The sequence below is a fragment of the Cavia porcellus genome, unplaced genomic scaffold (genome assembly GCF_034190915.1).
Source record: "Cavia porcellus strain 051 isolate PalLab524CR breed Dunkin Hartley unplaced genomic scaffold, mCavPor4.1 scaffold_28, whole genome shotgun sequence".
Classification (NCBI taxonomy): Eukaryota; Metazoa; Chordata; class Mammalia; order Rodentia; family Caviidae; genus Cavia; species Cavia porcellus.
In genome coordinates, this window is record NW_026947511.1 from 5,438,080 (window position 1) to 5,450,277 (window position 12,198).

General features: G+C 37.9%; 1 protein-coding gene and 1 pseudogene across 8 annotated transcripts in view; one reads left to right on the forward strand and one right to left on the reverse strand.

Moving 5' to 3' along the window:
* Positions 1-12,198, forward strand: part of Plce1 (phospholipase C epsilon 1) — a 349,441-nt gene that overhangs the window by 143,997 nt on the left and 193,246 nt on the right. The gene's annotated exons all lie outside the window — the stretch shown is intronic.
* On the reverse strand, positions 11,155-11,916 carry LOC100721844 (ras-related C3 botulinum toxin substrate 1-like; annotated as a pseudogene).

A 12,198-nucleotide genomic window follows, 5' to 3' on the forward strand; every position in this document is an offset into this window, starting at 1 on the left:
AGGCACTGTCACTATTGTTACAGCAGCAGCAATAAGCAGTTGCTATCTACTGTTAGGTTGGGTCCACTAACTACATGACCGCTACTTCATCTTCATCTTCATCCTTGTCATTAGTGTCGTCTTCTTCGTTATCGTCTTCTGCTTCTGCTGCTGCTGCTTCTCCTCCTCCTCCTTCTCTCGTGCTGATGGCTACCCTGTTATGTCACAGATGAAAACACTACAGTCCAACATACAAATGTGACCTATCCAAGGTGACACAGCTAGTTATTGGAAGGGTCACCACTGGCTCCTTCCCACAAATGCTTCTGAGTCTGTGGGACAAGTTAGGAGAAGCATCATTCATGCCCATGACCATGTAGGGGGAAGAGGAAATAAGACAGACAGCTTTTTGACCACAGCATCATTGGGAATCTCTTCCAATGATGAATACGCATCTCATATGTACTTTAAAATAACTGTTTTGTTTTGAAAGATTTTTTTAAAAGCAAAGAAGAAAAACAGTAGAGGAGGCAGATGGAGTGTTTTTAAGAAGTTCACACTAGAGACTTTAAAAACCAGTATAAACTTCCTGACCTAATCCACAGATGAATACACAGACAGTCTCACTGTAGCACTTGGGGGCAATGACAGCTGTTGTTGTGAAGTCTCACGTTTAACGAATGGACTGTCAGGCATCATACTAAGTTCTCAGGTATTCACGTTTATTCCTTATGACTGCTTGTTAAGACAGATTATTGTTGTTACCACTTTAAAAAAAAAAAAAAAAGAAACAAGACAACCTTAGAGAGGTTGAAGAGAGGTTAAGATGCTTTTCCAGAGTTAATGGGATAGTGGAGGTGACCCTGACCCCTGAGTCTGGTACTTGTTGTCCTAAACAGTGATACTCCAGACACCCTGAGGATGCATCTGTAGCCAGGGGAGAGACCGAAGCTCTTTAGCTGGCCTGAAGATGAAACATATCATCCCCCCACTTTGAATATAGATCTTGAACCAGAAAAAAGTGCACAAAAGGCCTCTGTCAAGATCTTTGAAATTAACAGCAGCACCAGTTTTCTGAAGCTCAGAAAATTTGCTGCAGGTAACAACTCTGTCTTCTGGCTGAAATGACCGAAGCTTAAGCATGTTGACCCCTCCTGGGCTGTGATGCTTTCCTTTCAGTGTGTATGCATGTGCACATGCCTACACTTGCACACACACACAACTCACCAAAAAGCTAAGAGTAAAATGGGTTCTAATAACTCAAGCAAACAACTGGTTGAAATTACAGGCTCCAATGCTGGTGGGAACCATGCCAGGCCATTCTAATTCTGTGTCTCTCAACAAACGCCTTTTCAAAAGAAGAGTCATTTTGATTTCAGCAATCCTTGCAGAAAGTTTTTTAGTATACATTCCTTTTGGTTCTTCTTAAGTAAAAGCAAGGAGCAGCTGATCCTTGTCTTGTCTAATGTATGGCTTTCTGTGGTGCTTTATGAGGTGAGTAGGATGAGCAGAGAGGAAGTGCTGTTTAAGAGAACTGATGTGCAACTATGCTTAGTTGCCTCTAACAACTAGGATTGATTTTATAAACACATATATAGTGCATATTTTACAGCAGTCACTGCTTAAAATACTGTGTAAATAGTAACATCCTTATCACAACCCTGTAAGGGGAAGTTGAGGCAGAAAGGAGTTAAATGATTTGCCCACGGTCATATAACTGGTGAGTGCAGAAACGGGATCAGGCTCCAGTAGCCCAGCCTTGGTGTGCCTTGCTCATGGTTGGTAGAAAGTAGCTATTTCTCCTAACAGTTTGTTGATTATCTTCATGCTGGGCTTTTCTCACACAGAGAGTATCCCTGAAGTTCATGTATCCCGTGACCTTGGAGGAGGAAAGAACCCAAGTACAGCAAGCAGTGGGAAATGAGTCAGAGCCTGTTTATGTTGGCAATTTATTTCTGAGACCGATTTGTCAAATGAATGAAAAAATAAAGCATGGTTGTTCATGGCTTCTCTTTGCCACTTTGATAGCCCATGATTTATTTCTTTCTCCAAAACTGTCTAATTTAAATGCACATAGATTCAGATATCACGGTTTATAACTGACCTTAGGTACTCATTGCATCAGAGATGCTGGGCTCCACTATGTGCTGCTCTCATGCGTGTGACCTCCTGTGCCAAAAATAAGGCTAGATCAGTGTTCATTATTGAGATTCCACTATAGATTTTCCTAGATGAGTATGGCTTATACTTTAGAACAGCTGTATGTATGGAACAAAATTATTTGAGTGACCTATTTTTAGACCCCAATGTATACATTTGGTTTAAAATTCAATATAACAGCCTCTCAAAAGGGATATGAATGTGAATAATCTTTTCAACATTTTCCTGCTTGTTAGAGTCTTATACATTTGACACTGGACTATAATATATTGGTCATGGGAAAGGAAGTACCTTTCATTGACCTGTTTGTAATAACAAGAAAACTACAGAATGTAATAGCCGATATGGGCTTACTTGGTCAGGGGCTTCTGAGGTTCACAGAGGTTCCCCTTTTCAGGATCTCTCTGGTCAGTGATAAGGGGCATTCGACTAGACAGAGCTGAGTCTTCTGATTCTAGGCCAACTGAGTTGGACAAAGCTTGGATGAACTCTGAAAAGCTCATGGCCAGGGTTTTCTAGCCCACCACAAATGCCCACTTGTCCCCTCTATTCTCAAGCACCCGCCAGATATATCTGTGGTCTGTTACGGCAGGTTTTGGACCTCTTTTAGGCTTCAGACCTGAATTCCTTCTGTATCAGGCTCACATTCCCATGCACCTCAATGTCACACTGACTTCCAGACCCGCAGTATACACACAACACTTGTATGACACATACCCTTGTGCCATACCAGCCAGGCTTGATTGTCTTGGTCTTCTGTAAACTGTTGTCATTGTCCATTTCTTTCACTAATATACCCTAACCACTTACCATGGTTTCTGGCACACTGAAAGGACTCAGTGAACACCTGTCGAGTAAATGAAAGGCTCCTTTTTTCCTCCTGAATTTAATTCTCATTCCTAAGTCTGATTTTCAATGCTCTTTTTTTTTTCTAGTACAAATCTTTTCCCATTCTGTCTACTTTGCCCTTTATATTGTCTGATCATTTAAAAAGTCACTGTTTTTTAGGCTAACAATTTGTGAGTACTTATCCCAAGACTTTTTGTTAATGCTTTGCAAGTACTAAATCATTTTATTTTTTTAAACGAGGAAACTGGAATCCAGAGAGATAAGTTCCTTCTCGAAGGTTGCATTTCTAGGATGAGGCAGAACTGGGGATTCAGACTCAAGTAGCATGGTTGCACAGCCCAGGACCAGCCCTTTTGATCATTTATATGTGGATAGCAACTTAAATCATCTGGAAGTGAGTTAAATAAGACATGACAGTTCACCACTCATACAGAAACATATTGAGATTGTGTCATTCCAGATGACTTTCTTGTATTTTAATATGTTATTAAAATTAAAATTACATATATTTTAATTTGTCTTTTTTACTTACATTTTTGAGATCTATTCATGTTAGTACATTTATGCCCAGCCCCCAGCACACACACACACACAATTGCATACATCACTTAGAGCTTTATATACATTTTTGTCCCCAGTAAAATTAGACTAACAGATTCCTAAATGTTCTGTCTGGAAAGAAAAAGATATGAACAAAGTTTCTAAAAATCGTAAGTAGCTCTCACTACTCCTTAAAGTTCGAGCAGAATGAGTTTAGACAAGAACAAGGGAGTATTGTCTTCACGGTTATGTCTATACTTTCGAACTTGGTATTATCAAGCAAAGCAGAATAGAGGAAAATCAGTCAAAACAAGATGGTGAGGGCAATACAGGATTTCAAATCAAGTTAATAGGACATCAAAGTAGGTTACTATAATGTATCCTGCTATTTTTTATTTTTCCCTTAATTAAAAAAATAAAAAGAAAAAAGTAAATAATTCAAAAAAAGGGGATTGAGATAAAAGAGGGCATAACAACAGAACAGTGCAGGTCAAATCATAACCATTTGAGCAAAATAGTGTTTCACCACAAGATATCCTGACATAAAAATAGTTACCATAGTGTCTCTTTTCTTGAAATCTTTGAGTATAATTTCGTATACTGTAGCACCAAACATATCAAGACACTATAAAACCATTCAAGAGAATGACATTATTACAGGGTATTTAGGACCAATTAACAGAAAATGAACAATGATTTCTATATAAACTCCTTGTCTATAAAAGTTTTTGCTTATATTATCATATATAATAAAATCCAATAAGATACAACCTTTTAAGACCAATGGAGACAGAAGAATACAAGTTTGATGGGACTTCAAAACAAGATGATACTAAATCAGCACTAGCTATTATGATGTCTTGTTTTCTCCAAAATAGCTGTTCCTACCTTCTGATCTCTGCCTCATTTCTGCTGAGCTCTTTTTCTGTCATTTGTTGTCAGTTTGTCTTCTTCATTTCACCTTCTGCTCCATTCATTGTGGCCTCTCTGCCACTATTTCTGGAATCTTGGTATTTTCCTTTTTTAGACTATCCTGCAGTATTCTCTGTAGAGTTGAATTAGTGATTGCAAATTCCCCTAGTTCCTCGTTATCCTGGAAGCACCTTGTTTTTCCATCAATTTCTAGGGACAGTTGTGCAGGATATATCAATCTTGGCTGGAGGTTATTATCTTTCAAAGCTTGAACTATTTCCTCCCACGCTTTTTGTGATTTGATGGTTTGTGCTGAGAAGTCTGCTGTAATTCTGATAGGTGTTCCCTTGTAAGTAATCTGTTTCTTGTCTCTGACGGCTTTTAATATTCTGTTCTTATATTGGATTTCTGGAATTTTGACGGCATAACTGTGAAGACAATAAGAATCATTATGACGCCCATTCCGGTTGACTATTGTTTTCTTTTAAAATCCTGTAATGTCTCCAATGCTTTGGTTTTATTCTTTACTGTTTAGTTCAATTTCATTATAACTGCCAATTCTTCTTAAAATAGCAAGAGGCAGTATGGTAACCATTGTTGATCACCTTATATTTTGTTCTTACATTATCTGTTATGACCATCCTTTTGATTTGACTGACTCTGTTCTGATATGTCGCATTTGGTTTTACTCTCTTCAAAAAAAAGTAATAAGAACTGTGGGAGTAATAAAACCCAAAATGTGTAATTGTCATTGTACAAAAGAAAAGAAAGTGCTCTAAAGGTTAAAACTGCATATATGTTTAAGTGTATAAGATAGATAACCATATTCCTAAGTGTTTTTTGGATCATTGAACAAAACTGTTTGCACTCTCACTGTTTGAAAGTCCACTTTATATGCTTCAATAATGTAACTTGAACAACTATTTCTAAGATGAGAATATGTAATCTATTAACTAGTGATTTCTTACTGTTTATTTTTTAAATTTTGTATTACTTGTACCCTTCTTCTGTTTTTTTCCTTTTTCTCCTTAAAAAAAAAAAAAAGAACAAGGGAGTAAGTGGTTCTTTGGTTCTTTTAGCTTTGGAGCTAAAAGTATAGCACAGATGGAAAATAAGTTTTGTTTTGTTTTTAAGATTTCAGAAAAGTACATGGTAATGGAGTATCACTGGGTCACTGCGTTAAAGTTAGAATGTTTCAGGTCCTCAGCTGTTTGTGTTGATGTCTTGGGCTCCAGCCTTGCTTACAGCTCTGGGGCCCCTGGAGGTGTTTAACCCTGAGGAGAAGGGAAGGGAAGGGCATTCTGAGCTTCTTTCTTTCTGTAAACCATAATCTCTCTACTGATTCCTGATAAGTTCTTGGCTTTCACATGAGAGCTCCCTTGGGGGAAAAAATTCTGTTTTAAAATTTAAAAATTATCTAAGTTTACAAACTATTACATTCATTGTTTGACCCCACTAATGGAGACAAGCCCTGAGCTGGATGGCCTGTGGATGTGCCACACTGTGGTGACCTTTACTTGTGGATCAAGGTTCACCATTGCTTCTCTCACTTCTGTAGTACAGACTACCTCTTGCCAGGCTGTAACCCAGCCCCGCCCCAGCATGGGAGGGAGCTGGTGGGAGAAGGCAGGTAGAAGGGCAGCTTGTGTCACTGTCAGGACTCCTGGCCCCCAGCTGTCCAAGGAGATCTGAGCTCACCTCAAGTGTGATAACCGAAGGTGATTCACTGCTCCGTGCTCCCACTGAAGAGTCAGAGAGCCAGCAGTCTGGCCTCAGCCCTAGCTCAGGTTCATCCTTCCTCTTTGCAGCTCTTCTCTGCACTTCCCTTTGGGCCCCAAGTCAGAAAATAGTGGTTGAAGTTGCAGCTGTAAGATTCTTTAGCTCTGAACCTGTCTCTAAGCTCCTGTCTGGCTGAAGGGAGGCCTGGCTGAGATAATGCAAACACAACATCACAGAGTGCCCACTGACAGCAAACTCTCAGTAAGCTGTGGTGTCAATAGTCAGAATTGCTGCTGTTAGATTGTTTTTAGGCAGCCCCTTCTCATTTCTAATATCCTATTTCCACCCCTGTGACTTGGAACAGACTTTTGATTCCTGTTCTGATGCCTGCTTTTAAGCCAGTAATTCCCGGCTCAGACATCTGCTTGATTCTTTCCAGTCCCATGGCTCAGAAGTTTTGTTTTTAATCACACCTGGGCTATCACCACAAAGCTTAGAGTATAATGCATAAAATACATAGTAACAGTCCTTTTGGTATGGTATGGCATTTAGAGAGTGCTTCTTCAAGAACATTACACGATTGTTTCATATTGGAGAAGTCTACCTTTTCTGAATTTGACATGTAAAATGTCAGTGACTTGCCTTACTTAACCTGTGGGCTTGTCGGGGGCATACACAAGCAGAAACTCTGGTTCTCTGATTCTGTTTCTTACTATTTCTTTTTATCGTCTTTTGAGTTTACTCCTCAAGGTACATTGTTTTTCTTTGAGTAATGTAAACTTGTAGGTATCCCCTTAAATCTAGGAGCAGGAAGAACCTTTTCCTGCTTCTTTGTAGCCATATGGGAATCAGATGATAAATTATAGGGAAGCTTTCTGGCTGTTAATAAATTTTTTTTTTACCTATTCTTTCTTGTTATGAATTTATTCCAGAAAACTATTAAGATGTTTATAAAATTTATTATATTTCTAAAGATCAAAATAAATACCTAAGATAAAGAGAAAATACAATCAAAAAATAAAATAGCTAAATGGCTTGATATGCTTGAAAGAAAGATGTCTTAAATAAAAATCGTTTTGCCTCCATAACTACCAAATCCTGCCATTTTAAGAATATTTTGATTTTGTGTCTTTGTGCCAAGAATCACAAGACCTTTCATTCTTGTTCTCATGATCCACTGTAATGCTTTGTTCAGAAAGTTCTGGGATGAAATTTTTTCTTTCCTACTTCCTTTGATGTTTCTCAAATGGGGTATTTTGAAGTTGTGTGTTCCACATGTTTCTGTACTAGAGAAGAACTAGGTTTAGGGGAATATTTCACAAAGACTTTGGCATTAAATTCCTTTGACAAATCATGTTTGCTTTTCATAATGCTATCAGGAATATATATCTTTTCTAAGGAAATAACTACATATTCAGAAACACATATATAGATCTATATTTACCACAATTTTTGGCCATAATGAAAAACCTAGAAACAAATTTACATTCATATGAGAATGGTTCATTGTACTATGGTTAGCTCATAGAGAAGAATCTCAGGTAGCAGTTAAAGTGAAGTATGAAAAGCTTTTGGTAATATCAAAAAAACTTGGTTAACATTATGTAGAAAAAGCACAATATAAATTATATGTGATCACAACTCTGTAGAAATACACAGTGATATTAGCATCACCTGTAATATTTTGCTTTTATTTTCTAATTTTTCTATAAAAAGTGTGAACTTTGATAATTGGAGAGGAAAAAGTTTTTTTTTTTTTTACTGAAAATAGAAACATCATTCTCATCTCTTGTCAATTTTCAGTTGAATTTGTTAGGGCTATGGAAGGTTCTTGAAATTTCTCTAGAACTGTGTTTCTCACCTCAGCTAGCTGAGGAACAGACTTACAGTGCAGCATGTTTATCATTAGCCTGTACCCATGAGATAACAGGAACTTGTCCTCAGTTGTGGCAACCAAAAATATCTATACATTATCTATGTATTATATATCTATACAAATACATAATGTCCACTGGTAGAGCAAAAACCACTGCTTAAGAAATAGTATGCCAGAACTATGTGCTGATACTTTCCCAAATATCCATGTCCAGCATGAGATAGCAGGGGGTTGTTCAGTTGTAAGCTGTAATAGAGAATGTAAAAATCTAGGAATTTATTCATTCTTGAATGAAACACTTGCCAGAGATATGCTTGGTATAAGAAAGGTGTCGCAGTACATAACCCTAATCATTTTTACTGCGGACTGGGAGGCCATGGCAGGAATTCAGGCAGAAGTGGAGTTAGGAAGGCATCTGGCAAAGTAGAGCTCATAAGGACTGAGATACCAGCAGCTTTGGTCATAGAAGGAGGCAGAAGCTGAATTCACAGCCTGAGATGAACTGCAAGCAGAAATGCAATTGACTAGACGTTGTGGAGCCTGCACAGAGAGCTAAAGCTCCTCAAGGCTGTGAAAGGCTTTGGGTGGAAACTAAGGCATTTATACTTGGTTATAGCAGGGAGGAAAGAAGCTGAATCTTGCCCGTAGGTAAGATCTCCTGAACTAGATCAAAGAAACACTTCTTCAGTTTTAATGAATGGCACTCAATTGTTTTTTAAAATGACAGTATAATGATCAGGGGGTGAAACATAATTTTGACATTTTACAACTCTTGAATAATGTTTTATTTTAAATGTTAATAAAGGTTCACAGTTGTGGCAGTTTTGCTTTCATAACCTGTTGTTGATATCTCATATTTATATAAGGCTTATTCAAAAGCATAATCCCTAATCATAAAAGTTTTCCAATGGGAACATATATTTTTGATTTATGACAATGTACTTTATGACCTGTTTGCCAGAAATGATGTGTGCAAAAAGTAGAATTTATATAGTTGGTTTTTTTCTGTTTGTGAAATTTCATGCTGTTGTTCTTCTGTGTGGCTAAATTTTTTTTTTTTTTTTTTAATACCGGAGATCGAACTCACAACCTTGCACTTGCCAGGAAGGCACTTATGCTGTTGATCTAAATCCCCAGACCCCAGCTAATTTATTTTCTATCCTCTGATAAGAAAATATACTAAATAAAGCTTAAATGTTCTTTTTACAAAATATGTGAAGCTCAAGAAAAATGAATGAGAGATTAGTAAGATAATAGTTTAGATTGAGCATTATGTATTATATATATATATATATGTATACCTAATTTTATGAAATAAATGTATTCAATTCAGTTTGGTTTCATGATATAAAATTTCCATTTTTATATTCAAAACCAGACAAATATCAGCAATTTCACATGGTAAAAGTCTAATAGTAATGTTGGCTATAAAGAAAATTCTTGTGAAATGAATATTCTGTTGTTACTGCTTTCTTAAAAATTGAGAGATTCATTTCCCTGAAGACAGAGTTGAAAACTTTGGCTGTGTATCATGCTGGGCATGGCTGGAATTCAACAAATTATTATTGCTTAGAATTCTTGTTTCCATTGGAACAAGAGTTCTCAACCCTGGCTGCTCATAGAATTCCTTGGGGAACTTTGCAAAGATGCTGAACTACAGTACTGATAATACAATACTTTGAGGATGGTTTGCAGTAGGTCAGGGCTCAGGCCTAGTGTTTTTTGTTTTTTTGTTTTTTGTTTTTTTACTAAGGTATAGCCAAATTTGATAATTACCAAACAAAATCTCACTTTGAGGCCTTGCAATAAAGCTCCTCTGTAACTTGGAAAATCAAAAACACATCATCTTCGTTCCTGACTTATTCCTCTGTCTTACTTTGGACAAACAAGGGCCAAAAATGAAATCTGAATAGTAAATTTAACTTGACTCAACTCCTGTCTTGGTTTTTATTTGACAGAACATTTCAGGAGGTACCTAGAATATGATTTACTTGGGTATACCTGTGACAGGGTATTTTAGGAAAATCATGAAAGTCTAAGAAGTGTTTGGCTCCTTTTAAAATTCATAAGATTATATGAAATACTCCAGAATACGGAGGGCTGCAGTGATAGTTATAACTACTTAGGTCTGGAAGTTTGGGGGAAAAAGTGAGCTAACTGCTAAATGGGTATAAGGCTTCTTTAGGGTAATAAAATGGCCTGAAATTGATTGTGGTAATCATTACACAACTCTTTCAGTAGATTAAAAATATCAATTTGTACACTTTAAGTTGGTGAATTGCATGGAATGTGAATTGTTTCTCAACCAAACTACTGTTTAAAAAGAAAAGGTATGAAAATCTAAATGCTGAATAAGTGAAATAGGAACAACAGGGAAGAAACCCAGTTCAGTACATCTATTCCTTTAAAAATTGACAGACCTTGGGACAATAACTGAGAACTAAATAAATCTTGCTTATAGGCATTCTGTTGTCACGTGTATTCTCTAGGTAGCAGCTGTGTGTTCAGGAGTAGATAGGGCAGCGGCTTTCCATAGATCAGCTCCTTTAGCCAGCCCACAGTTAAAACTGAGACACACAGAAGGGAACTACTCACCCCCCAAGTCATACAGCTAGCAAAGTAGAAAGGATTCAGACAGGAGTGTGGTGATGAGGGCAGGCAAGGTGAGAGTGGGCAGGGAAGCTTGAGTGTGCCAAGGGGATGGGTGGGAAATAGCAGTGGATTCAACCGGGCCAATGATGGAGGGTAAGGCTAGAACAATGGGCAGGGAGAGGCTACTGGGTTCTCCAGACCATACTATGGTGTCAAGATACAGCACTGAAAATAACTAAACCAAAGGAAGACTTTAAAGTCCACGTTCAGTATTCTTGTCCTTTCTTTTTTCTTTCTTTCTTTCTTTCTTTCTTTCTCATTTTAGGGCTAAATTTTAATATGAAATGAGTTTGAATTCTTATGTTTAAAACAAAACCTTAGAAGGATTACTGACTGGTTCAAAATGATTTTGTGGACAAATCAATCTGTAACAAAAACTTGGCATTGAGTATGAAGGTTCCACTATTTTTTGAGCAACGTATACAGAGATTCCAAGGGACAGGACCAAGAATTAAGGACTTGGACATTTACAACAGCAGGCATTTTCTCTTCCTTTTCTTGACAGGAGATGGGCAGAAAACTGCTCAACAGCTTCATCAAACTCTGTCTTGAGGCCTTGTTGGGTGGGAGCTGAGCACTCCAGGCATTTTACAACCATCTCCTTAGCCATGGCCAAACCCTGCCGATAGGTGGGAGTCAGCTTCTTCTTCGGTTTCCTGATCATGCTTTTATCATCTCTAAGATCAGGTTTTGTTCCCACAAGGATAATGGGAGAGTTGGGACAGTGGTGTCGCACTTCCTTCACTTTGCATGGACATTTTCAAATGATGCAGGACTCACAAGAGAAAAGCAAATTAGGAACACATTTGTTTGTGGACTGGTGAACGGATATAATGTTATAATCTTCTTGTCCAGCTGTACCCTGTAAGCCCAGATTCACTAGTTTTCCATCTACCATAACATTGGCAAAATAGTTGTCAAAACAGTGGGGATATATTCTCTGAGAAATGCCTTGGTTGTATAACTCATCTGTAGGCAAGTTTTACCTACAGCTCATGTTCTTCGCTTAATGCAATCATTTTGGAAAATGTTTAACACTATGCAGACATTTTTATCCCAAAACTCGAAGTAAACAACCTAGAATTTTTCAGAAAGGTAAGTTTGGGGCTGAGGATATAACTCAGCAGCATAAGCAGAAGGTCCTGAGTTAGATTCACGTAGCCCACCACACACTTAATGGCCTGCATTTTGACCACATAAAGCTGCAGGCTGGGGTGCACGGGCGGCATGGGGGCACTGGAGCACTGTCCACACTGCCTTGTCTTCTGCTGACTAGAAGCTGAAGTCCTGCTTTCAGTTTTCTAAATGCACAAATATATACAGTCAGAGTGGGCATTTCTCTGGATATTCTATGGTGTATTGTTTGGCACATGCATGGCCACACCGCACACCATCCTGCCTGGCCCCATAACCTGATGTCTTAGCTACTTTCCTCTTGTTGCTGAGACAAAATACTTGACGCCCATAATGAAGGAAAGAAAGGTTTATTTAGCTGGCAGTTTTGGGAGGTT